The sequence below is a fragment of the Chiloscyllium plagiosum genome, unplaced genomic scaffold, assembly GCF_037043375.1.
Source record: "Chiloscyllium plagiosum isolate Xiang-an unplaced genomic scaffold, Cpla_swu_hap1 HiC_scaffold_27, whole genome shotgun sequence".
Classification (NCBI taxonomy): Eukaryota; Metazoa; Chordata; class Chondrichthyes; order Orectolobiformes; family Hemiscylliidae; genus Chiloscyllium; species Chiloscyllium plagiosum.
Window position 1 is genome coordinate 91,595,587 of NW_028270165.1, and position 26,086 is coordinate 91,621,672.

At 48.0% G+C, this 26,086-nt stretch overlaps 1 protein-coding gene and 1 long non-coding RNA gene across 5 annotated transcripts in view; one reads left to right on the forward strand and one right to left on the reverse strand.

Moving 5' to 3' along the window:
* The window catches only part of LOC148145008 (uncharacterized), a 28,012-nt gene extending 21,332 nt beyond the window's left edge, over positions 1-6,680 (forward strand). Inside the window, exon 2 of the long non-coding RNA XR_015751736.1 lies at positions 5,925-6,680. This is a non-coding gene — a long non-coding RNA (uncharacterized LOC148145008). The remainder of the gene's footprint in view (positions 1-5,924) is intronic.
* LOC148145003 (endogenous retrovirus group 3 member 1 Env polyprotein-like) overlaps positions 1-26,086 on the reverse strand; it is a 467,418-nt gene that overhangs the window by 198,171 nt on the left and 243,161 nt on the right. For 2 of the 4 annotated variants that reach the window (XM_087975496.1, XM_087975491.1), the window contains exon 2: positions 9,395-9,499. The gene's annotated coding sequence lies outside the window, so the exon portion shown is untranslated. Of the gene's footprint in view, positions 1-5,437; positions 5,959-9,394; positions 9,500-16,014; positions 16,208-26,086 lie in introns of those variants that run through there. The other 2 variants (XM_087975492.1, XR_015751678.1) reach the window with 2 other exon arrangements.

Here is a 26,086-nt window from a genome sequence, read left to right on the forward strand (position 1 = left end):
TTCCTCACCCTGCTCTCTCCATGTCTCCGAAATGGCCACAACATCCAAGTCCCAGGTACCTGTCCGTGCTGCAAGCTCACCTACCTTATTGCGGATAGACTTCAAACCACTTCGCTGTCTGCCAGCACATTCCTGTGACCCTGAAATCCTGTCCCTGTCCTTCCTACTCTCATTCTCCTGTGCATTGCAGCTACACCCCCCGGTTCCCATCCACCTGCTGAGCTAGTTTAAACCGACCCAAATAGCATTAGCAAATTTCCCACCCAGGATATTAGTACCCCTCTGGTTCAAGTGAAGACTGTCCTGTTTGTACAAGTCCTACCTTCCCCAGAATGAGCCCCAAGTATCCAAAAACCTGAAACCCTCCCTCCTGCACCATCCTTGCAGCCAGGTGTTCAGCTGATATCTCTCCCTATTCCTTGCCTTGCTATCACGTGGCACGGGTAACAAACCAGAGATAACCACTCTGTTTGTTCTCGCCCTCAGCTTCCACCCTAGCTCCCTGAAATCCTGCCTTACATCCCTATCCGTCTTTCTGTGGGAGATTATAAATGTTTTTGCAGATGGGTGAGGGGGTGTAGTAGGGGGAAGGGAAGGGGAACATTATACAAACGGTCGTGGAATTCTTGTAGCATGTAGCATACTTAAGGCTAAGACTTAAATGAATATAGAGGGTCTTTTAAAGAAAATAGTTTTAAGCGAGGGAATAACTTTAAAGTGTTGTAGTTGACCACAAAAAGAAGCAACAGGGGCATTTCACAATAAAGCTTATAGTATGATAAGAGAAACTGGATAAAAGAACAAGCTGTAACAAACAAGGAACAAAGAATGCAGACAAGGACAGCAGGATGGCCAGATAAGAAAATAACTGACAAGTGAGGTAAACGGCTTATGATAGGATGGGAAAAGGGAGGCGTGATTCCGCAACTTGTAAACTCAAGAAGAAAGCTAACAGGCTCTGTTTTGGCGCACATTTCTTCTTGCTTGCAGAAGCGTCCGGTACTTGCAAGACTGTAATAAATTGTTCTTGTTTCCAAGGCTTTGTCTCAGGCTGAGTGATTTGTGAGTGAGTTCTGTTTCTCACATTTCTACCTATGTTGTTGGTACCTACATGGACCATGACTTGGGTTGTAAACCCTATCCCTTCAGGACCTCAAAGATACGATCCGAGACATCACGCACCCTGGCACCTGGGAGGCAACACACTAACCGCGAGTCTTGTTCGTTCCCAACACACCTTCTATCTGACCCTCTAACTATTGAGTTAGAATGACTAACACTCTCCGCGTTTCCTTCCTTCCCTTCTGGTGCAACAGGGACAGGCTCTGTGCCAGAGCCCCTGGTAGGTCGTTTTCCCCCCTCAACAGTACCCACTGACTGATACAGCAAGAAGGAAATACAAATAAGTCGTCCCTCCTCTCCCAGGAACCTCTGCTGTCCGACTTCAAATTTAAAACCTCAAATCAGTGACTCCCCACTCCTGGGATGCAGCTGCCGCTGAAAAACAGAAAATGTCATGTTTTTTGTGGTTAGCACTGCTGCCTCACAGCGCCAGAGCCCCGGGTTCAATTCCCCCCCACCCCCGCGCGGGTATCCTCCCACAGTCCAAAGACGTGCGGGTTAGGGGGAATTGGCCACGCTAAATTGCCCCGTAGTGTTGTCTGACAGGGAATGGGGCTGGGGGTTTTGCTCTTCGGCGGGTCAGTGTGGACTTGTTGGGCCGAAGAGCCTGTTTCCACACTGTAGGGAATCTGATCTAAAGTTCTGGACTTTATATATTGATGAACTGAAACCTGCAACCCCTTCTAAAAGATGAAGGACTCAGCAGCGGTCCGGGTCAGCGGGCGGTGCGCGCGTCGAGCCTGGAGGCGCGCGGCTTTGTGGGCGGTTGCGCGTGCGGGCAGGGGGCGTGGTCTTGACTCGCGCGGAGTCCGCGGCGAAAGGGCGGGGTTTGGTGCGCTTGGAGGAAAGAGGTTTGGCTCCCAACGGCGGGGCTTACGAGCTGCTTCCGGAAGGGGCGGGACCAGACCCAGGGGGCGGGGCCACCCGAAGCCGGAAGTATGCCCGCGGCCTGTTTCCTCCGCTGGATCTACGGCTGCAGCAAGTAAGGTCAAGCTTTATCAATATTTCCTTTTACAGAGTTTGTATTTAATAACCAGTAATGGCTACTCAATATCATCAGAAAGTCTCAAAAGGCAATTCATTTCAATCCAGTGCAGATAAACACAGAGTTAATTTTCTACGGGAATCAACAGCCTCAGCACTAAAATGGTCTCACAAGGGAATGGCTGTGAATGTTATCACTTGGGGTCCTGTTCACACAGATTCACCGATGCTGAGGCAAACGTTCTTAATTGCCTTACAGCATCCTGTTATCACTTGGTGAGCCCAGGTGTCCCTATCTTTAAGTTCTCTCTTCTTTCTGAGCCTTCCTGCCTGTTTATTTTCTAGTGCAGTAAATAATTCAGCATTACATTTGAGTCTGAATGTTTAAAGGCAAGTTTTAAGGCTATAGACTTTATCACCCAGATGCCCACACACTCATTCCTCCCTTTGATTGCACCACGATTACTGAAAGAGAAGGCTAGTCCAAACGAATGCCCTTCAAGGTGGTCCAGCCATCAACATCCTGCAGAGCGGCACCACCATCTTCGCAGCTCATCTGGTCGTTTTTATCATCGCCATCGACACGTGTGGGTGAGCTATCTGATCGCAAAAGGAGCATCTTCTGGGGCAAATCTATATCACTAAGGGACCTCATAAGCCAAGCAATTAAATACCTAACAATACCAATACCGACAAACAGACATAGCTAAATTGATAAGCCAATTGTACCATCAGCCCGATCTGCAGTTTCCCCAACTGGTCCCTTCAGTCATTCTGTCAAGGAAAACCTGGATCTCTTCTTGTATCTTAGTAATATTGCCAGTGAGATCGGGAATGCCCGTAGTGCATTTATCTTGGACAATGGTGCAGACCTCACCCTCCTGGGGGAGGATATAGTCTCAGGCAGACCGATTCTGCACAGAGTAAAGACACAGGTCTGATAATCGCAGTTTACTCTGTTTCAGAGTCTCTTTAGTCTTATTTCCTCGAATGGTCAGGCCGCAAAAGAGGGAATTGCGGTTCTGTTGACTTGACACCCCTGCCGATCCTTCCAACCCCAGGGTACTCTGGATTCCCCAGCCTATCGGGTGTCCTGTATTGTCACCCAGTCCCTTGGGATCCTTCCAGGTGGAGCAAGGTTGGCCGAGACCGACCGGTGCATCCCCCTCAGATGGAGGTTCCATCGACTTGTCCACTGGCCAGGACAAGGTACTGTTGTGGTAACAAGGGCTCTGATAGTGACCTTATGAGGGACATCTTTGCCATCCAGGACAAGGAAATTGGTAGCTTTACCTTAGCTGAAGAAATAATAGTCTGGTTTGGTGTATATTAGGGAGAGTTTGTCAAAATAGGTTACTAAAATGTTACAGCAGGGGGTCTGGTCAGGTCTACAGGAGTAAAGGGTCGACATTTTGCAAGAGGAGTTGCTTGAGCGCTGTAAAAAATGGGCCAAGTGACTCGAGCACTCGCACTGTATGGGAGACAATGGTCCTCAGAATGCTATTCCCATTGGGCTCTCCCTTAGACCTATTATACATAGTCTTGGTGACAGTATCAGGTTCTGAAAAGAGAAAAGGCCTATAAATGCACAAGGGAAGGGTTCCGTTCCAGGTCCATGTGCCGCATAAGGCCTGCTGTACCCCAGCCAGTGTTACACCAGCTGTTTGTATACACAGACCGGAGGTATTGGAAAGTGATATTTCTCTTCGCAGGGTCGGCAGTAGGAAGTCTGACAAATAGAATGGAATCTGGGACTGGGGACAGGGCAAGTAAGTTATCTCCCGAGAGAGAGGAGTAACAGACGACTGCCTCTGGAGAAGTTGTTTGTGGATCGAGGAGTTTCCCCTATCAGGCTTCCCTTTTCTAAAGTCGGCACGACCTGCAAAAAGGGATGGTGTTCCTAGGCGTCCTTAAAATATTTACCATAATAACGCGGTTGAGCATTTTTATCCTCACGAGACTTGCGTCTGCAGGTAAAATAAAAAAAACATGGTAATGACATGGTAACTCCCACTGATTTCTACTGTCCAGATGGACCATCTGGTCTTTCTGATGTAAGAGTCCATTGCAATAATCAATCTTCATCACGTTCCACACGTCAAAGGCGTCTGGTCCGGTGCACTGGACAACATCATCTCAGCATGGGTGGTGGATAATCTCTGATCATTCCTGGTCGCATCCATACTTAGTAGCTTTCCCCATCAGGATGTTGTACGTGATCAGAAAGGTAAGGAGATAGGCGATCCCCCACAAGTCTCTCCTCTTAATTCAAGTATCTGTCATAAGATTAACATGAGAATAACAGCAAGATTCAAAAACCCAACAGGACAGTGTCCACTCCTTTTGTTGGGATTCCAGGATTCTCTCCTCCTCTTCCCCCCTTTTGATTGGTGCGGTCAATCAATTTACAATGGTACAGTTGGACCCAAGCGGAGCGCCCAACGACTGTGACTGCCGTAGGGGTGGGAAGTAAAACCTGGAAGGGGCCATCTCAACAAGGTTGGAGACCTTTGCCAGTTCAGGTCTTGACAAGCACCAACGAACCAGTTTCTACCCGTGATGAGGCTGAAAGGGAGGGAACATCACTGTCAGCCACACGCTCCTTGGAGTGAAAGGCACGCATAGCACTCGTTAGAGCAAGAACATAACCAATGATTGCTTTGGTCATGTGGTGGAAGTGGACTGAGAAGGGAGCCGAATCGTTCCAAGGGGTGATCAGAGATACTCTCAGCTGGAGACAGTCGTGTCTTGCTCGCAGACATGGATCGCATCTGGAATAAGGCCACAGGGATTAGCATAACCAGGAAAGGCCAGACTCTGCCATCCATTTGGCAAGTTTAGTCTTGAGTCTGGTTAAAACATTGAATAAGGCCGGCCGCCTGAGGATGATAAGCACCATGCAGTTGCCGACAAATACAAAGCTGGGAACAGAGTTCTCCATTAATATTACCTACAAAGTGTGGTCCATTGTCCGAGCAAATGCACGCAGGTATACTGAAGCAGGGAATTATTTCCTTAAACAAAATCTTCACCACAGTCTCAGCAGTAGCGTTAGGAGGAGGGTAGGCTTCAGTCCACTCAGAAAAGATAACAATAAGCAAAACATATTTATAGCAACTCAACTGATTTCTCCAACTCAATGAAGTCCAGTTGAAGTGTCTCCAAGGGACCCTCCAGCAAGGGAGTTCTCGTAGAGATACTTGAACAAAGAGGTGGGGGGATCGCCTACTCACTGACCTGTTTGATCACGTACAACATCCTGATTGTGAAAACCACTGACTGAGTATCGATGCGATCTGGAGCGATCTGAGATTATCCTGATGTCATCTGGTGCACCAGACCAGAGGCTTTCAACGTGGAGTCGCTTGAGCGATGGCGTGAGCTGCCAGAGGAAGTGGTGGGTGCTGGTACGATGACTGGCCAGGACAAGGTACTGTTGTGGGAACAAGGGCTCCGATAATGACCTTATGAGGGACATCTTTGCCATCAAGGACAAGGAATTTGGTAGTTTGACCTTAGCTGAAGAAATAATAGTCTGGTTTGGTGTATATTGGGGAGAGTTTGTCAAAATCGGTTCCTGAAATGTTACAGCAGGGGGTCTGGTCAGGTCTACAGGACTAAAGGGTTGATGTTTTGCAAGAGGAGTTGCTTGAGTGCTGTAAAAAATGTGCCAAGTGACTCAAGCACTCGCACTGTATGGGAGACAATGGTCCTCAGAATGCTGTTCCCATTGGGCTCTCCCTTAGCTCTATTGTACATGGTCTTGGTGCCTTTTTACTGATAGCTCCACAATCACGTTCCTGCTGGATTTTTTTCAGGGCAAACAATTTCTGGTGGGAGAAATTCTGCATCCTGGGAAGGCGGGGAAATGAGAAAAAAAGCTGTTAAAAGCATTTGAACTGTGGGCCCACGAGCTCTCGTGGGAGCAGTACATTTGCCAAAAACATTTCTGAGGAATTCTGTGCAACTGTTGGACCGAAAATAGTTTCCCCACTGAACGTTAAACAGGTATTGAGAACGTTGTGCATGATAGAGTGTTCCTGAGGACCGGAGGAGGATTGAATTTGCCAACGTGAACCACACTTTGCAGAGAGAGGAAATTTCTCCAGATGGAATAGGTTGATGGAAGTCAACAATTGTCAGATTATTTCATGAAAATAACAGCTGGTATGGGGATCCCAGAAGAGGGGCGTCTGTAATGAGCACACAGAAACAAACCCTTCAGTCCAGGCCAACCAGATATCCTAAATTAATCTGGTGACCCATTTGCCAACATTTGGCCCATATCCCTCTGAATTCTTCCTATTCATGTCCCCATCCAGATGCATTTTTTCCTTCGGAGAATACTTGGGTGAGAGCCAAGATATGCAATATCTCAATGTATAATAATGAAGCTGCTCATTTATTCTGAAATCATTTCAATTAGTTGCCAAATAATAGCTGCATAACTGTTGTCAATATTGATACTCAGGAAAGCTATTTTGTTTAGTATATTTCCTTTGTAAAGATCTTATCCAAATTATAAAATGAATGTATTTTCATATGAAATAAAATTTGCAGTGTTTTATTAAATGGTTGAAAGTAACTTTGCACTTAATTGCTCCATTTGGGATTAAACATTGTGACTTAGATAAAAGTGATCTTTCATAATTTATGGTGAGTCTATTAACAAACGAATGTTGCCATTTGCTCTCAAGTTCGCTCAGATTCAATTTGAAATTCTTGAATGAGTTGAATAAGGGGTAAAAAGTAAATATTTATTGCCCTTTTCTGAAATTCTCTGCACAGCCATTGTATTTGGTTCAACAAAATATGTATCTCTCTTCATAACTTTGATATCACCACAAATCCTAGGAACCCCATCCAGAACAAACATATAAATACAAAGTAGGAGACAACAGCTTCGCTTCACTTGGAGGTCACCACTGATGATGTTACCTAGCCAGGTAACGAAACGTCTAGATATCAAACCTACAGCTCAGCGAGCAAACCTGCACCCTAAACATTCTACTTTGCTGAAAGACTGCACAATCTGCAGGCAGTCAGTACATGTTATATATTGTCAATTCCAATTTGAAAATAGATAATGGGCCCACTTCTTTTTGGATGTGAGCATAAGTGGTATAGTAAGTAAGTTTGCTGATGACACCAAAATTGGAGGTGTAGTGGACAGCGAAGGAGGTTACCTCAGATTACAATGGGATCTTGATCAGATGGGCCAATGGGTTGAGAAGTGGCAAATGGAGTTTAATTTAGATAAATGTGAGGTGCTGCATTTTGGGAAAGCAAATCTTAGCAAGACTTATACACTTAATGGTAAGGTCCTCGGGGGTGTTGCTGAACAAAGAGACCTTGGAGTGCAAGTTCATAGCTCCTTGAAAGTGGAGTCGCAGGTTGATAGGATAGTGAAGATGGTGTTTTGTATGCTTTCCTTTATTTGGTCAGAATATTCAGTACAGGAGTTGGGAGGTCATGTTACTGCTGTACAGTTGGAATATCGCATGCAATTCTGGTTTCCTTCCTTTCAGAAAGATGTTGTGAAACTTAAGGGGTCAGAAAAGATTTGCAACGATGTTGCCAAGACTGGAAGATTTGAGCTATAGGGAGAGACAGAACAGACTGGGGCTGTTTTCCCTCGAACATCAGAGGCTGAGGGGTGACCTTAGAGAAGGTTATGAAATCATGAGGGGCATGGATAGGATAGATAGACAAAGTCTTTTCCCTGAGGTGGGAGAGTTCAGAAATAGAGGGCATAGGTTTACAGTGAGAGGGGAAAGATATGAAAGAGACCTAAGAGGCAATCTTTTCATTTAGAGGGTGGTACGTGTATGGAATGAGCTGCCAGAGGAAGTGGTGGAGGCTGGTACAATTACAACACTTAAAAAGCAACTGGAGGGATATGGGCCCCGTGCTGGCAGGTGGGACGAGATTGGGTTGGGATATCATGCACAGGGATGTGCAGGTTAGGTGCATTAGTCACGGGTAAATGTTGAGCAATACGGGCAGGAGAATTGCGTGGGTGGGTTACCCTTCGGAGGATCAGTGTGTAGTCTTTGGGCCGAGTGGCCTGCTCCCACACTGTTTGGAGTCTCTGAAGGGGAAGGGATTTTTGTAAAGTGTGCAAGGCAATGCAGGCGTAGTGCGGGGGCCTGCTGTTGGCCTTGCTCCGCCCCTTGCTCCTCCCCCTGTTGTTGAGCTGTCTAACAAACATCTACTCTTTCTCTGCCTTTTTGCTGGGGGCAACTGAAGCTGTAACAATGTTGGGACACAATAAAGGTTACCTGAACATTCTGTCAGCCTCAGACTCTCATTGAAAGCTTAGAGCTCCAAGCGGTTTTTGTTTTAAAGCTGCTCATTTCTTACAGCCTCCTGCATTAAGTTTCCAATGTTGTATATCAGATGGAGCAGTGACTGAGTAGCTGGTTTCGTTAGAAGTTTACATTTTTTGGGAGTGCAGGCACTGCATTGTTTCAGCAGCAGTTTACTGACAGCACTGGGAAGTGTGGGCTGTGTTCATTAGAAAGGAGGTGGAGGTGCTGCTGTTGGACGAGGTGGGACATGGTTTAAAAATCACAACACCGGGTTATTTGGAAGCACTAGCTTTCGGACCGCTGCTCCTTCATCGGGGAACTGTGGAGCAGGATCATAAGACACAGAGTTAAGAGCAAAAGGTCACAGTGTCATGCAACTGAAATGATATATTGACAAATGTAGATTGCTGTTAAGTCTTTCATCTTTTAGAATGGGTTGCAGGTTTTATTTCATTAATGTGTACATCGCAGTACTACTATTCAGTCATATTCTCAAGATCACAAGGGTTTTTTTAAATTGGTGACATCTCAGCCCAGACAATGCATGAAAGGTGTGTCAGTATCCCAATCTTAAATCAAACTGGTACTATTTCCAAACTAGAAATGTATAAAATATTATATGGATTGACTACCTGCATGTTGTGCGCTTTTTGTGCAAAGTTGAATATATCTGTAAATATAATTCTGCAAATGCACCCCATCGTTATGCGTGTGTGTGTGCACGCGCGCGAGAGAGAGCATGTGTGCACATGCTTTGTCAAGGGAGTGTGATGGAGGAGAAGCCTGTAAGAGGGTGTGTGTACATCTGAGAGAGAGCGTGTTATGAGAGAGGTATAGATAAAAGTGAGAGATTGCATTTTCCTAAAATAAGGGCAGGACTTGTACAGAGGGATATGGGGGGGGGTTCAGGAACATACTTCATTGAAAGTTGCATCACTGGTTGGAAGGGTGCTTCAGAAGGCATTCAGCACACTTACCTTATTTGTTCACACCATTAAATAAAGGAGTTGGGACATCATTTAGAAGTTGTACAGGATGTTGGTGAAGCCACTTGTAGAGTACTGAGAACGTTTCTGGTGGCCCTATAATAGGAAGAATACTATTACAGAGGGTTCAGTAAAGATTCACCAGGATATTACCAAGACTGGAGGGTTTGAGTTATAAGGAGAGGCTGAGAATCTCTTCAGTGGAGCACAGGAGGTTGAGGGGTGACCTCATTGAGATTGATATAATCATGAGGGTTCCAAGTAACATGAACATCAAAAATAGCGAGGAGCCTGCACGGTGATGTCAAGTGACTGGGGGGGGTAGAAATTGTGGCAGTTGGACACTTTAAATCCATCAGGAACAGCATCTCCATACAGCATGCTGTGCATGTCTGGTGAGATGCCAGAAGACTAGAGGTTGGCTAACATGGTACGACTGTTTAAGAAGGGTGGTAAGGACAAGCCAGGGAACTATAGACCAGTGAGGCTGACGTCAGTGGTGGGCAGATTGTTGGAGGGAATCCTGAGGGAGAGGATGTACATGTATTTGAAAAGACAAGGACTGATTAGGGATAGTCAACATGGTTTTGTGTGGGAAATCATGTCTCACAAACTTGATTGAGTTTTTTGAGGAAGTTACAAAGAGAATTGAGGAAGGCAGAGCAGTAATGTAATGTATATTGACTTCAGTAAGGCGTCTGACAAGGTTCCCCATGGGAATCTGATTAGCAAGGTGAGATCTCAAGGAATACAGAGAGAACTAGCCATTTGGATACAGAACTAGCTCAAAGGTAGAAGACAGAGGGTGGTGGTGGAGGGTTGTTTTTCAGACTGGAGGCCTGCGACCAGTGGAGTGCCACAAGGATCGGTGCTCAGTCCTCTACTTTTTGTCACTTGTGTAAATGATTTGGATGCGAGCATAAGAGGTACAGTTAGAGGGAGAGGCTGAACAGGCTGGGGCTGTTTTCCCTGGAGTGTCAGAGGCTGAGTGGTGACCTTATAAAGGTTTAAAAAATTATGAGGGGCATGGACAAGATAAATAGACAAAGCTTTTTCCCTTGGGTTGGGGAGTCCAGAACTAGAGGGCATAGATTTCGGGTGAGAGGGGAAAAATGTAAAAGAAACCTACGGAGCAATTTTTTCACACAGAGTGTAGTACGTGTATGCAATGAGCTGCCAGAGGGAGTGGTGGAGGCTGGTACAAATGCAACAATTAAGAGGCATTTGAATGGATATATGAATAGGAAAGGTTTGGAAGGATGTGGGCCAGGTGTTGAGGAGCGGGACTAAATTGGGTTGGGATATCTGGTCGGCATGGACGGGTTGGACCGAAGGGTCTGTTTCCATGCTGTACACTTCTGACTCTATGCTGGTTCAGCAAAAGCTGCGCATGCTCTGTCTGCAGAAACAGTGCAAACCCTTCTTCAAATGGACCAATGAGAAGCCAGACAAGGAGCCTGGGCCTCCTGCCAATCAGAGCTCCCCAATTGTCTGAATGCGGAAGATGGACCATCAGGTTCTGAAGCTGATGCTGCTGCTCCTCTCCAAATGAAGATCGAGCTTCAACTCAGACTGCAACTTCCTTCCTCTCTCCACCATCTGTGAGTACGGCACTGTCTTTACCATTTCATTTTTTCATTCTGGGGTTAAATTGTTGACTTGCAGCAACTGAAAAGAAAGCGAGTCAATCTAGGGAAGGGACAGAGTCGGGAAACGTTGGTCCAGGTCTCTGTCTCAATTGGCACACGCACGGCAAATGCAGTCCCACAGTGTGAAGTGATAGCCTCGGTTATGAAAAAATAACTGCTGAAAGGAGGTATGTTGTTTAAATGGTGACATATTGAGATGTGGACAAAGTGAGGACTGCAGATGCCGGAGATGAGAGTCGAAAAGTGTGGCACTGGAAAAGCACAGGAGGTCAGACAGCATCCGAGGAGCAGGAGAATCGACGTTTCAGGCACGAGCCCTTCCTCAGGAATGATGTGTGGATGTAAAACGTGGCCTCAGCGTCCTTCCACACCAGTCACTGCCAGTTGTCAGACGGATGCAGCAAGCAATCAGCAAGGCAAGAGGAATATTAGCAAGAGGAATTGATTTCAGAAGTAGGGATGTCTTCCTGCAGTTAGGGGGTCATTGAATATATTCAAGGCTGAATTCATCTGATTTTAGAACAACCATGAAGTGGATGTTTATGGGGGAAGGCAAGTAAAATGGTTTCAAGACCAGTACAGAACAGTTACAGAGTCATACAGCACAGAAACAGACCCTTCAGCCCAACTAGTCCATGCTGACTATATTCACAAACTAAACTAGTCCCACCTGCCTGTGTTTGCCCCATATCCCCCTGAACCTTTCCTATTCATGTACTTATCGAAATGTCTTTTAAACGTTGTTACTCAACCTGCATCCACCATTTCCTCTGGACATTCATTCCACACAAACCACTGTTTAAAACAAAGGTGCTCCTCATGTGTTTTTTAAATCTTTCTCCTCTCACCTTAATTTGCTCCCTAATCTTGAAACGACATGCCGTTCACCTGATCTTTGCCCCTCATGGTTTTGTAAACCTCTATAAAGAGAACAAAGAACCTTACAGCACAGGAACAGGCCCTTCAGCCCTCCATGGCTATGCTGATCGAGATACTCTATCTAAACCTGCCGCCTCTTCTCTAAGGATCTGTATCCCTCTGCTCCTTGCCCATTCATGTATCTGTCTAGCTACATCTTAAATGACGCTATCGATCCCAACTCCGCTGGCGATGCATTCGAGGCACCCACACCCTCAGTGTAAAGAACTTTCCACATATATCTCCCTCAAACCTTTCCCCTCTCACTTTGAACTCGTGACCCTGAGTAATTAAGTCTTCCCCTCTGGGAAAATAATTCTTACTATCCACCCCTGTTTACAACCCTCATGGTTTTTCAGCCTCAATCAGGACCCCCACCCTCCACCTCCTTATTTCCAATGAAGATAATCCTAATCTACTCAACCTCTCCTCATAGCTTGCGCTCTCCATAACAGGCAACATCCTGGTGAACCTCCTCTGCACTCTCTCCAAAAGTATCCACATCCTTTTGGAAATCTGGCGACCGGTATTGTACGCAGTATTCCAAATGCGCCAAACCAAAATCTTATATAACTTTAACATGACCTGCCAGCTCTTTTACTCAATCCGTCCGATGATGGAACGCGTGTTGTATGCTGCCTTGACCACTCTACTGACAGTCATTGCCACCTTCAGAGAACAATAGACCCAAACACCCAGATCTCTCTGTACATCAATTTCCCCCAGGACCTTTCCATTTACTGTATAGCTCGCTCTTGAATTGCATCTTCCAAAATGCATCACCTCGCATTTGTCTGGATTGAACTCCATCTGCCATTTCTCCTCCCAACTCTCCGATCTATATTCTGCTGTATCGTCTGACAGTCCCCTTCACTATCTGATATTCCATCAATCTGAATGCCCATCTGCAAACTTGCTAATGAGGCACCCGATACCTTCACCTTTCAACCTCCTGTGCTCCAGTGAAAAAAGTCCCAGCCTACCCACCAATAGGTGTGAATTCTGTCTGGGTCCCAATGTCGAGTCAGCCTGACATTTTTGATATAAAAGCTCTGCATTTAAATTACGTTCTTGAGAAAGTTACTGAAAACAGGTTCTGGGATTAACATACCAAAGAACAGAAACAGTTCAGCAGTTAGATAACACGTTCGAGTGGGAAGTGTGTATAACATGATCTCACAACTCCTCTCCTCAATGCTATGAGCAATGAAGGAAAGCAAACCAAACGCTGCCTTCACTAATTTGTCCACCTGAGACTCCAGCATTCCAAGGTCTCTTTATTCTGCAACACTCCCCTTAACTGTGTCAGTCCTGTCTGGATTGCTTGACCAAAATGCAAACCTCTGATGTCTCTAAATTAAACTCCAACTGACACTCCTCGGCTCATCAACCGATCCCATAAATTCTAATTTATAGTGAACTCTTTCCTCTCTTATTCCTTGGAAGCTGAAAATCTCCATCCCACAATCAGTCCCTCCATTTTCACTAGTTGGACTGAAGGGGCTGTTTCTCTGCTGCATGGCTCTGTAACTCGGCCCTATATTAGTCTTAAAACCATCTTCTTGCCTTCCCCATAAACATTCACATAAAAATCAGATGAACTCAGCCTTGAATATATTCAATGACCCCCTAACTGCAGGAAGACATCCCCACTTCTGAACTTAATTCCTCTTGCTAATACACCACTTGCCTTGCTCATTGCCTGCTGCACCTGTCTGACAACTGGCACAGAAGGACACTGATGCCCCTCTGAACATCCACGCATCATTCCTGATGAAGGGCTCGTGCCCAAAACTTCGACTGTCCTACTGATCGGATGCTGCTTGACCTGCTGTGCTTTGCCAATTGTGGTCTTCTCTACATTGGGGAAACCGAGCGTAAACATTACCACAACAAACCAAGCCACAAACTGGAGGAACAAACCTCATCTTCTGTCTGAGCAGTCAACAGCCCGGAAGACAACATTGAGTTCTCCAATTTCAAATAATCTCCCATCCCATTACCCCAACACACTTCCCAGCCCCTTCCACTCTTCCCTGCCAACTAGATTCCTTCCTCCCATTCACCAACCAGGTCGTACCAGGTTATGGGGATAAGGCAGGAACAGGATACTGATTGAGGATGATCAGCCATTATCACAATGAATGGTGGTGCTGGCTCGAAGGGCAGAATAGCCTACTCCTGCACCTATTGTCTATTGTACCCTCTACCTGTCTCCAGCTATCCCCACTTCAATACCCTGACCCCAGCACACCCTTGTTCCACAGCTCTCCCTCTACCCACCCCCAGACCTGAACAAGGGACACCAGATCCCTCGACTTCTCCACCTCCTGATACTGCCTAGCTTGCTGCGTTCTTTCAGTCTCCTGCCTGTCTATTTTGCTAATTGAGAACAAAGGCTTGGACTAACTTTTCCAGACTCTGTCCCCTCACCTGGATTCACTCCCATTTCTTTCAGTTGCTCCAAGTCAACAACTGAACCTCAGAATGAAACGTAAATGGAAATGGGGGTGAGAAAAGAGAGTGCCGTACTCTCAGATGTTAGACAGAGGAAAGAAGTTGCAGTCTGAGGTAAACCTCAATCTTCATTCAGAGAGAGGAGGAGCAGGAGCTTCAGAACCTCATGGTCCAACTTCCACATTCACCAATAGAGGAGCTCCGAATGGCAGGAGGACAATTCTCCCTCCGGTCCTCCAGTGCTCCTTATTTGTCCAAACGTAGGTCTCGCCCCTTTTCTGCCGGCAGCGAGGAACATGCCCAATGTTTTGGTGACACCAGCAAAAGTGTGCCCTGCTTGTTGACACTGAGGAGTGTACACAATATGCACTGTAGCAATGCTGGTGTCATTGACAGATTTTAAGTGTCCAAATTCCTATGGGAGAACAAAAAGGGTACAGCCATAATTTTTTTTCCATTGGCTCAATATTTGATTGCTTTTGCATTTGTCTGGCTGCTCAATGTTTAAGTCTTTTCACTCAGTGTTGGGGTGGGATTCACAACTAGAGGGCATAGGCTTAGGGTGAGACCGCAAAGGTAACTGAGGGGCAACGTTTCCATGCAGAGGGTGGTGCATGTATGGAATGAGCTGCCAGAGGAAGTAGTGGCAGCCAGTATAATTACAGCATTTGAAAGGTATCTGGCTGGGTATCTGAATAGGAAGGGTTTAGAGGGATATGAGTCAAGTGCTGGCAAAGGGGTCTAGATTAATTTAGGATATCTGGTTGGCATGGACAGGTTGGACCAAAAGGGTCTGTTTCCGTGCTGTACATCTCTATGACTCTAAATAATAAAAAGTCGAATTTTCCAAATAACAAACTATATCCATGTTAACAAGGCTTAGTGTACCACATGCTTTACTAACTATTCTTAACAGGTCCTGCCCCTTCAATGACTGAGGAACATGAACATGCTGGTGCATAATCTCCTTCACTAGTATTTACACACTACCCTCAGCAATTGCACAAGTATCAGCAAAGGGTAAACAGCACAAGGATTAAACACACAGTGAGGGGGCAAACAGCACAAGGATTAAACACACAGTGAGGGGGCAAACAGCACAAGGATTAAAACACACAGTGAGGGGCAAACAGCACAAGGATTAAACACACAGTGAGGGGGAAACAGCACAAGGATTAAAACACACAGTGAGGGGCAAACAGCACAAGGATTAAAACACACAGTGAGGGGCAAACAGCACAAGGATTAAACACACAGTGAGGGGGCAAACAGCACAAGGATTAAACACACAGTGAGGGGCAAACAGCACAAGGATTAAACACACAGTGAGGGGGTAAACAGCACAAGCGCCAGTAAAAGCCGATGGAAAGTGAGTGTAAAATGTCACTATGACAGGACAGGCCCCACATTCCTTCCCCTCCGTCCCCCCCACAACCTGCCTCACCTTTCACGTCCCGGGCCCAGTACCTTCCAGGTGGCCCCATAGTTGACACAGGGGCCGCCCCACGACCAGTAGAACTCCACCACCCCGGCGGCCGACGAGTTCCCAAGCAGGCCCTTAACCCCATCCGCCTCCAGAATGCTCACCGGTTCCTGGCTGCTGTACAGCCGGCCGGTGTGGCCGTGACACAGCAGCTGCGCCAGGAAGGCGGCGGCGGCCAGTGACGGGTGTCTGCCCCGGGCCGCGCGGCGCCATTTTCCTAACGGCCGCCCTCCCGCCGCTTCCTCGCTCGAGCGACTTCTCCTCCCAACCGCCTTCGGCCCCGCGAGACGTCTGCACGGGGGAGTGGGCGGGGCCGGACCAGGGGACGGGCGGGGCCGGGGCGGGGATGGGCGGGGCCGGGGCGGGGATGGGCGGGGCCGGGGCGGGGCCAGGCCGGGGGAGCCTCACCGTCACCAAGCAACAGCCACCTCGCGCTACAACTGCTCATTCACAAAAACAAACTCTCCTGTCTCGCTCTGCAGCTGCAGGGGGGACACTGCCACGTTTCCAGGAGCCCTGTCTACATTGGGAAAGCTCACGGCTCAATTTAAACAGATATTCTCACATCTAACGGAACGGCGTCATATCGAAAGGGGGCAATCTGCATTTTAAAGGGACGTGGACATTTTAACGGGTATTTCTGCAAATAAAGAGGTTTAAATGGACGAGATTACATTTCAAAGGGATGTGGCACATTCAAAGGGATATCTTCATATGTAAAGTGATGCAGTTATATCTAAATGAACCTACATTTCGAAGAGACGTTGCCCTATTTATGAGTAGAGACAGTAGGTGTGAATTCTGTCTGTGTCCCAATGTTGAGTCAGACTGACATTTTTCTTAGAAAAGCTCTGCATTTAAATTACATTCTTGAGAAGGTAATTTATAGATTCGGGTGTAGGTTAGGGAGGATTGGCCGTGCTAAGTTACCCATAGTGACCAGGGATGTACAGGTTAGGGTGGATTGGCCATGGGAAATAGGAGGTAAAAACAATGACTGCAGATGCTGGAAACCAGATTCTGGATCAGTGGTGCTGGAAGAGCACAGCAATTCAGGCAGCATCCGAGGACAGGCAAAATCGACGTTTCGGGCAAAAGCCCTTCATCAGGAATAAAGGCAGAGAGCCTGAAGCGTGGAGAGATAAGCTGGAGGAGGGTGGGGGTGGGGAGAGAGTAGCATAGAGTACAATAGGTCGGTGGGGAAGGAGATGAAGGTGATAGGTCAGGGAGGAGAGGGTGGAGTGGATAGGTGGAAAAGGAGCTGCGCAGGTCGGACAAGTCCGGACAAGTCAGGGTTGCTGGAGGTTAGAAGCTAGGATGAGGTGGGGGAAGGGGAAATGAGGAAACTGTTGAAATCCACATTGATGCCCTGGGGTTGAAGTGTTCCGAGGCGGAAGATGAGGCGTTCTTCCTCCAGGCGTCTGGTGGTGAGGGAGCGGCGGTGGAGGAGGCCCAGCACCTCCATATCCTCGGCAGAGTGGGAGGGGGAGTTGAAATGTTGGGCCACGGGGCGATTTGGTTGATTGGTGCGGGTGTCTCGGAGATGTTCCCTAAAGCGCTCTGCTAGGAGGCGCCCAGTCTCCCCAATGTAGAGGAGACCGCATCGGGAGCAACGGATACAATAGATTATATTAGTGGATGTGCAGGTAAAACTTTGATGGATGTGGAAGGCTCCTTTAGGGCCTTGGATGGAGGTGAGGGAGGAGGTGTGGGCACAGGTTTTACAGTTCCTGCGGTGGCAGGGGAAAGTGCCAGGATGGGAGGGTGGGTCGTAGGGGGGCGTGGACCTGACCAGGTAGTCACGGAGGGAACGGTCTTTGCGGAAGGCGGAGAGGGGTGGGGAGGGAAATATATCCCTGGTGGTGGGGTCTGTTTGGAGGTGGCGGAAATGTCGGCAGATGATTTGGTTTATGCGAAGGTTGGTAGGGTGGAAGGTGAGCACCAGGGATGTTCTGTCCTTGTTGCGGTTGGATGGGTTGGGTCTGAGGGCGGAGGTGCGGGATGTGGATGAGATGCGTTCGAGGGCATCTTTAACCATGTGGGAAGGGAAATTGCGGTCTCTAAAGAAGGAGGCCATCTGGTGTGTTCTATGGTGGAACCGCTCCTCCTGGGAGCAGATACGGCGGAGGCGGAGGAATTGGGAATACGGGATGGCATTTTTGCAAGAGGTAGGGTGGGAAGAGGTGTAATCCAGGTAGCTGTGGGAGTCGGTGGGTTTGTAGAAAATGTCAGTGTCAAGTCAGTCGTCACTGATGGAGAGGGAGAGGTCCAGGAAGGGGAGGGAGGTGTCAGAGATGGTCCAGGTAAATTTAAGGTCAGGGTGGAATGTGTTGGTGAAGTTGATGAATTGCTCAACCTCCTCGCGGGAGCACGAGGTGGCGCCAATGCAGTCATCAATGTAGCGGAGGAAGAGGTGGGGAGTGGTGCCGGTGTAATCACGGAAGATCAACTGTTCTACGTAGCCAACAAAGAGACAGGCATAGCTGGGGCCCATACGTGTGCCCATGGCTACCCCTTTGGTCTGGAGGAAGTGGGAGGATTCAAAGGAGAAATTGTTAAGGGTGAGGACCAGTTCGGCCAAACGAATGAGTGTGTCGGTGGAGGGGTACTGTTGGGAACGTCTGGAGAGGAAAAAACGGAAGGCTTGGAGGCCCTGGTCATGGCGGATGGAGGTGTAGAGGGATTGAATATCCATGGTGAAGATGAGGCATTGGGGGCCGGGGAAACGGAAGTCTTGGAGGAGGTGGAGGGCGTGGGTGGTGTCTCGAACGTATGTGGGGAGTTCCTGGACTAGGGGGGATAGGACAGTGTCGAGGTAGGTAGAGATGAGTTCAGTGGGGCAGGAGCATGCTGAGACAATGGGTCGACCAGGGTGGTCAGGATTGTGGATCTTGGGAAGGAGGTAGAACCGGGCAGTGCGGGTTCCCGGACTATGAGGTTGGAAGCTGTGGGTGGGAGATCTCCTGAGGTGATGAGGTTCTGTATGGTCTGGGAGATGATGGTTTGGTGATGTGGGGTGGGGTCATGGTCAAGGGGGCGGTAGGAAGAGGTGTCCTCGAGTTGGCGTTTGGCTTCAGCGATGTAGAGGTCAGTGCGCCAGACTACCACTGCGCCCCCTTTGTCCGCTGGCTTGATGGTGAGGTCAGGATTGGAGCAGAGGGATTGGAGGGCTGCGCGTTGTGAGGGTGAGAGGTTGGAGTGGGGGAGGGGGGTCGACAGGTTGAGGTGGTTAATGTCCCGGCGGCAGTTGAAAATGAAGAGGTCGAGGGCAGGTAATAGGCCAGCGCGGGGTGTCCAGGTGGATGCAGTGTGTTGGAGGTGGGCGAAGGGGTCCTCGGAAGGTGGGCGGGAGTCCTGATTGTGAAAGTAAGCTCGGAGGCGGAGGCGACGGAAGAATTGTTCGATGTCACGGCGTGTATTAAATTCTTTTTAAAATCTCTTTCTCCTGTCACCATCAAAATTTGCTCCCTAATCTTGAAACCCCAACCCTAGGGGAAGGACACCCGTCGTTCACCTCATCTCTCCCCTCATGATTTTGTAAACCTTGATAAGGTCACATCTCCACCTCCTATGCGCCAGTGAAACAGTCCCAGCCCATCCACCTAGATGCAGGTAGATCCATATCCAGTCATGATTGGTTCAATGCTGGTCCCAATTCTCTCTCACGGTGTCCAGGACAGCAAGAGACCACAAGACATAGGAGCAGAAATTAGGCCACCAGGTCTGCTCATTCCATTCTATCGTGGCTGATAAGTTTCTCAGTTATATTCTTCCGCTATAAGCAAAGTGAAAATGGAGGGAGTGAGTGTGGGATGGAGATTTTCAGCTTCCAGGGAATAAGAGAGGAAAGAGTTCACTATAAATTAGAATTTATGGGATCGGTTGATGAGCCGAGGAGTGTCAGTTGGAGTTTAATTTAGAGAAATCAGAGGTTTGCATTTTGGTCAAGCAATCCAGGCAGGACTGACACAGTTAGGGGAGTGTTGCAGAATAAAGAGACCTTGGAGTGCTGGAGTCTCAGGTGGACAGAGTAGTGAAGGCGGCGTTTGGTTTGCTTTCCTTCATTGCTCATAGCATTGAGTATCGGAGTTGTGCGATCATGTTATACACACTTCCCACTTGAACGTGTTATCTAACTGTTTAACTGTTTTTAGTGAATATAATCCACACCTCCCACTGCTGCCATAACATGGTTTGTTTGGAAGCCCTAGCTTTCGGAGTGATTAGATTTATTTTAGATTTTATTACTTAGTGTGGAAACAAGCCCTTCAGCCCAAACCAACCCTTCGAAGAGCAACCCACCCAGACCCATTCCCCAACATTTACCCCTTCACCTAACACTACAGGCAAATTAGCGTGGCCACTTCACCTAACCTGCACATCTTTGGACTGTGGGAGGAAACCCACGCAGACACGGGGAGAATGTGCAAACTCCAAACTGACAGTTGCCCGAGGTGGGAATTGAACCTGGATCTCTGGCGCTCTGAAGTGCTGCTGCTGCTTCAGGTGGTTGTGGAGAATAAGATCATGATTAGACTATTTATAGCCAACGGAGTCCAGTTCATGGAGATGTGATACATTAAACAATTTAAATTAAATCTTCCATCTTTTAGAATGGAGTTCTGTTCTTTGGTATGTTAATCCCAGAACCTGTTTTCAGTAACTTTCTCAAGAACGTAATTTAAATGCAGAGCTTTTCTATCAAAAATGTCAGGCTGACTCGACATTGGGACCCAGACAGAATTCACACCTATTGGTGGGTAGGCTGGGACTTTTTTCACTGGAGCACAGGAGGTTGAAAGGTGAAGGTATCGGGTGCCTCATTAGCAAGTTTGCAGATGGGCATTCAGATTGATGGAATATCAGATAGTGAAGGGGACTGTCAGACGATACAGCAGAATATAGATCGGAGAGTTGGGAAGAGAAATGGCAGATGGAGTTCAATCCAGACAAATGCGAGGTGATGCATTTTGGAAGATGCAATTCAAGAGCGAGCTATACAGTAAATGGAAAGGTCCTGGGGGAAATTGATGTACAGAGAGATCTGGGTGTTCGGGTCTATTGTTCTCTGAAGGTGACAATGACTGTCAGTAGAGTGGTCAAGGCAGCATACAACGCGCGTTCCATCATCGGACGGATTGAGTAAAAGAGCTGGCAGGTCATGTTAAAGTTATATAAGATTTTGGTTTGGCGCATTTGGAATACTGCGTACAATTCCGGTCGCCAGATTTCCAAAAGGATGTGGATACTTTTGGAGAGAGTGCAGAGGAGGTTCACCAGGATGTTGCCTGTTATGGAGAGCGCAAGCTATGAGGAGAGGTTGAGTAGATTCGGATTATTTTCATTGGAACTAAGGAGGTTGGGGGGGGGGGTCCTGATTGAGGCATAAAAACCATGAGGGGTGTAGACAGGGGTGGATAGGAAGAATTATTTTACCAGAGGGGAAGACTTAATTACTCAGGGTCACGAGTTCAAAGTCAGAGGAGTAAGGTTTGAGGGAGATATACATGGCAAGTTCTTTACACAGAGGGTGGTGGGTGTCTCGAATGCATCGCCAGCGGAGGTAGTAGGGTTGGGATCGATAGCGTCATTTAAGATGTATCTAGACAGAGACATGAATGGGCAAGGAGCAGAGGGATACAGATCCTTAGAAAATAGGTGGCAGGTTTAGATAGAGTATCTCGATCAGCATAGCCTTGGAGGGCTGAAGGGCCTGTTCCTGTGCTGTAAGGTTCTTTGTTCTCTTTATAGAGGTTTACAAAACCATGAGGGGCATAGATAAGGTGAACGGCATGTGTCGTTTCAAGATTAGGGAGCAAATTAAGGTGAGAGGAGAAAGATTTAAAAAACACATGAGGAGCACCTTTTTTTTAAACAGTGGTTTGTGTGGAATGAATGTCCAGAGGAAATGGTGGATGCAGGTTGAGTAACAACGTTTAAAAGACATTTGCATAAGTACATGAATAGGAAAGGTTCAGGGGGATATGGGGCAAACACAGGCAGTTTAGTTTGTGAATATAGTCAGCATGGACTAGTTGGGCTAAAGGGTCTGTTCTGTGCTGTCTGACTCTGTTACTGTTCTGTACTGGTCTTAAAATCATTTTACTTGCCTTCCCCCATAAACATCCACTTCATTGATGTTCTAAAATCAGATGAACTCAGCCTTGAATATATTCAATGTGCCTGTCCTCGGATGCTGCCTGAATTGCTGTGCTCTTCCAGCACCACATATCCAGAATATATTCAATGACCCCCTAACTGCAGGAAGACATCCCTACTTCTGAAATCAATTCCTCTTGCTAATATACCTCTTGCCTTGCTGATTGCTTGCTGCATCCGTCTGACAACTGGCAGTGACTGGTGTGGAAGGACGCTGAGACCACTTTTTACATCCACACATCATTCCTGAGGAAGGGCTCATGCCTGAAACGTCGATTCTCCTGCTGCTCGGATGCTGTCTGACCTCCTGTGCTTTGCCAGCAGTGCACTTTTCGACTCTGACTCTCCAGCATCTGCTGTCCTCACTTTGACGTCAATCCATCAGGAACATAATGATTTTTGACTATGATTCTGTGAGAAGGAGCAAAGCAGTTTGGTTCCTGTTTGAGCACGTTTTCAGCAGCAGTGGGACTGGATGAGATACTACAAACTGACTACAAACCACTACTACAACTACTACAAACTACTACAAACCGACCGACTCCCACAGCTACCTGGACTACACCTCCTCCCATCCTGCCCCCTGTAAAAACGCCATCCCATTCTCCCAATTCCTTCGACTCCGCCGCATCTGCTCCCAGGAGGACCAGTTCCAAAACCGTACAACCCAGATGGCCTCCTTCTTCAAGGACCGCAATTTCCCCCCCCCCCGACGTGGTCGACGATGCCCTCCACCGCATCTCTTCCACTTCCCGCTCCTCCGCCCTTGAGCCCCGCCCCTCCAACCGCCACCAGGACAGAACCCCACTGGTCCTCACCTACCACCCCACCAATCTCCATGTACAGCGCATCATCCGCCGTCATTTCCGCTACCTCCAAACGGACCCCACCTCCAAGGATATATTTCCCTCCCCTCCCCTATCAGCATTCCGTAAAGACGACTCCCTCCGTGACTCCCTTGTCAGATCCACACCCCCCACCAACCCAACCTCCACTCCCGGCACCTTCCCCTGCAACCGCAGGAGTTGCAAGACTTGCGCCCACACCTCCCCCCTCACCTCCCTCCAAGGCCCCAAAGGAAACTTCCATATCCGCCACAGATTCACCTGCACCTCCACACACATCATCTATTGCATCCTCTGCACCCGATGTGGCCTCCTCTATATTGGGGAGACAGGCTGGCTACTTGCGGAGCGTTTCAGAGAACACCTCTGGGACACCCGGACCAACCAACCCAACCACCCTGTAGCTCAACATTTCAACTCCCCCTCCCACTCCACCAAGGATATGCAGGTCTTTGGACTCCTCCATCGTCAGACCACTACAAAACAACGGTTAGAGGAAGAACGCCTCATCTTCCGCCTAGGAACCCTCCAACCACAAAGGATGAACTCGGATTTCACCAGTTTCCTCATTTCCCCTCCCCCCACCCTGTCTCAGTCAAATACATCGAATTCAGCACCGCCTTCCTAACCTGCAATCTTCTTCCCGACCTCTCCGCCCCCACCCCAGTCTGACCTATCACCCTCACCTTGACCTCTTTCCACCTATCACATTTCCGACGCCCCTCCTCCAAGTCCCTCCTCCCTACCTTTTATCTTAGCCTGCTGGACAAACTTTCCTCATTCCTGAAGAAGGGCTTATGCCCGAAATGTCGATTCTCCTGTTCCCTGGATGCTGCCTGACCTGCTGCGCTTTTCCAGCAACACATTTCCAGCTCCGACTGGATGAGATACTCTACTGTTGCAGGCCCTGAGTGCAGAACCTGGGAAGAGGAACTCACGGTGGGGAGGGGCTCCATACGCATTTGTGTGTGGCTGAAGCTTTGGCCATGGAGAAACCTGAGGAATCCCACCCCGTGGAGAAACCGTGGAAGTGTGGCGACTGCGGGAATGGCTTTCGTGCCCCGCCTTTCCCGGAGATTCATCGGCGCAGTCGCACCAGGGAGAGGCCATTCCCCTGCCCTGTCTGCGGGAAGGCCTTCAGCAAGTCCTCCAACTTGCTGACCCACCAGCGGATCCACACAGGGGAGAGGCCCTTTAGCTGCGGGAAGGCCTTCACTAATTCATCCACGCTGCTGAGGCACCAAAGAAGGGGGAGAGGCCCTTCACCTTCCCACACCTCTTGGGAAGGCCTTTATGCAGGTATATACCCTGCTGATCTACCGGCCGGTCCAAACGGGGGAGAGTCTCTCCAGCTGTCCCAAGTGCGGGAAGGCCTTCAGTGATTTCCCCCAACTTGCTGACTCACCAGCGGGTCCACAAGGGGGAGAGGCCATTCCCCTGCCCCGCGTGCAGGAAGGCCTTTACCCAGGCCTCCAACCTGCTGAGGCACTGGCGGATCCACAGATGGGAGAGGCAATTCAGCCGCCCCGAATGTGGGAAGGTCTTTACCCACACCTCTGCCCTGGTGACCCACCAATGGGATCCACACGGAGGAGAGGCCCTTCAGCTGCCCCGAGTGCGGGCCGGTCTTCACCCGCTCCTCCTACCTGCGGAGCCACCAGCGAGTTCACGTGCCATCGCAGGGTGATTGAAGGAATGATGGCTGAGTGCCATTATCGACTGAACTATCGACCCAGTTCCAGGGATCCCGGGTTCAATTCCCACTGCGACAGATGGTGGAATTGGAATTTGGTCAGAAATCTGGAGTTCAGAATCTAACGGTGAAACCAATGTTGGTGGGGTTGGGGTGGAAGAAATCCCCCATCTCATTCACTCAGTTCCTTTTTAGGGAATGAAACTGTCGTTGTGGGAGAGGATTGACTCAGTTGTCCCAGCTGCATCCTTTACCCGGTCTGGCCTACACGTGACTCCAGACCCACAGCAGTCTGGTTGACTCTACACTGCCCATCCAACTTACTTGGATACAGGATACGGGTTGAAATTGCTGAGTGAGGCAATACTTTCTCCGGGTTAAGGCTGTACCAAGGATCCAATTACAAAGGGTCAACTGGGTAGTGACCAATAATGAAGCAGGTGAGGAGTTGGAGGGGGTGTGTGCTTTTTGGCCTTGAGGTGTTTTTAAAAAAATTTTACTTTTTCTACACCTTTCTGCTGAGAGATTCTGAAGCTGGAACAAAGTTGGGCCGCCATAAAGATTACCTGAGCTTCACGCCGATCTCAGACTCTCGTTGAGAGCTTTGAACTGCAACTGTTTTTTGTTTTTAAACTGCTCATTTCTTACAGGTGAAAGTGAGAACTGCTGATGCTGGAGATCAGAGTCAAGATTAGAGTGGTGCTGGCAAAGCACAGCAGGTCAGGCAGCATCCAAGGAGCAGGAAAATCGACATTTTTCGGGCAACTTTGATTTTCCTGTTTCTCTGATGCTGCCTGACCTGCTGTGCCCATTTCTTACAGCCTCCTGTTCTATGTTTCCAATGTTGTGTATCGGTTGCAGCAGTGAATGAGTAGCCAGTATTGTTAGAAATTGTAAATTTTTCAAGAGTGCAGGTACTACATCATGTCATCGGCATTGCACAGTTTCCTGGCAGCACTGGGAGTTGCGGGCTGTGTCCACTGGAAACTATGTGGAGGTGCCAGTGTTGGACTGGGGTGGATAAAGTTAAAAATCACACAACACCAGCTAATAGTCCAACAGGTTTATTTGTAAGCATGAGCTTTCAGAGCGCTTAATCAGGTAGCTGTGGAGCATGGTCATAAGACACAGAATTTATAGCAAAAGATCACAGTGTCATGCAACAGATAGGACATATTAAAGAAATCTAGATTGCAGATTAATCTTTCATCTTTTAGTATGGGTTGCACGTTTCAGTTCATTAATATGTAATCCCCCGAACTACTTTTAATTCACCTTCTTGAGATGATTCAAGGTTTTATAAAAATAGATGACATCGCAGCTCAGATACTGCACAAAAGTGTCTGTATTCCAATCTTGAATCAGACTGGTTCTACTAACCAAAGCAGGAATTTATAAATATTACACGGATTGACTGTTTGCAGTTTGTATGATTTTTGAGCAAAATTGAATATATCTGCAAATATAATTCTGCAAATG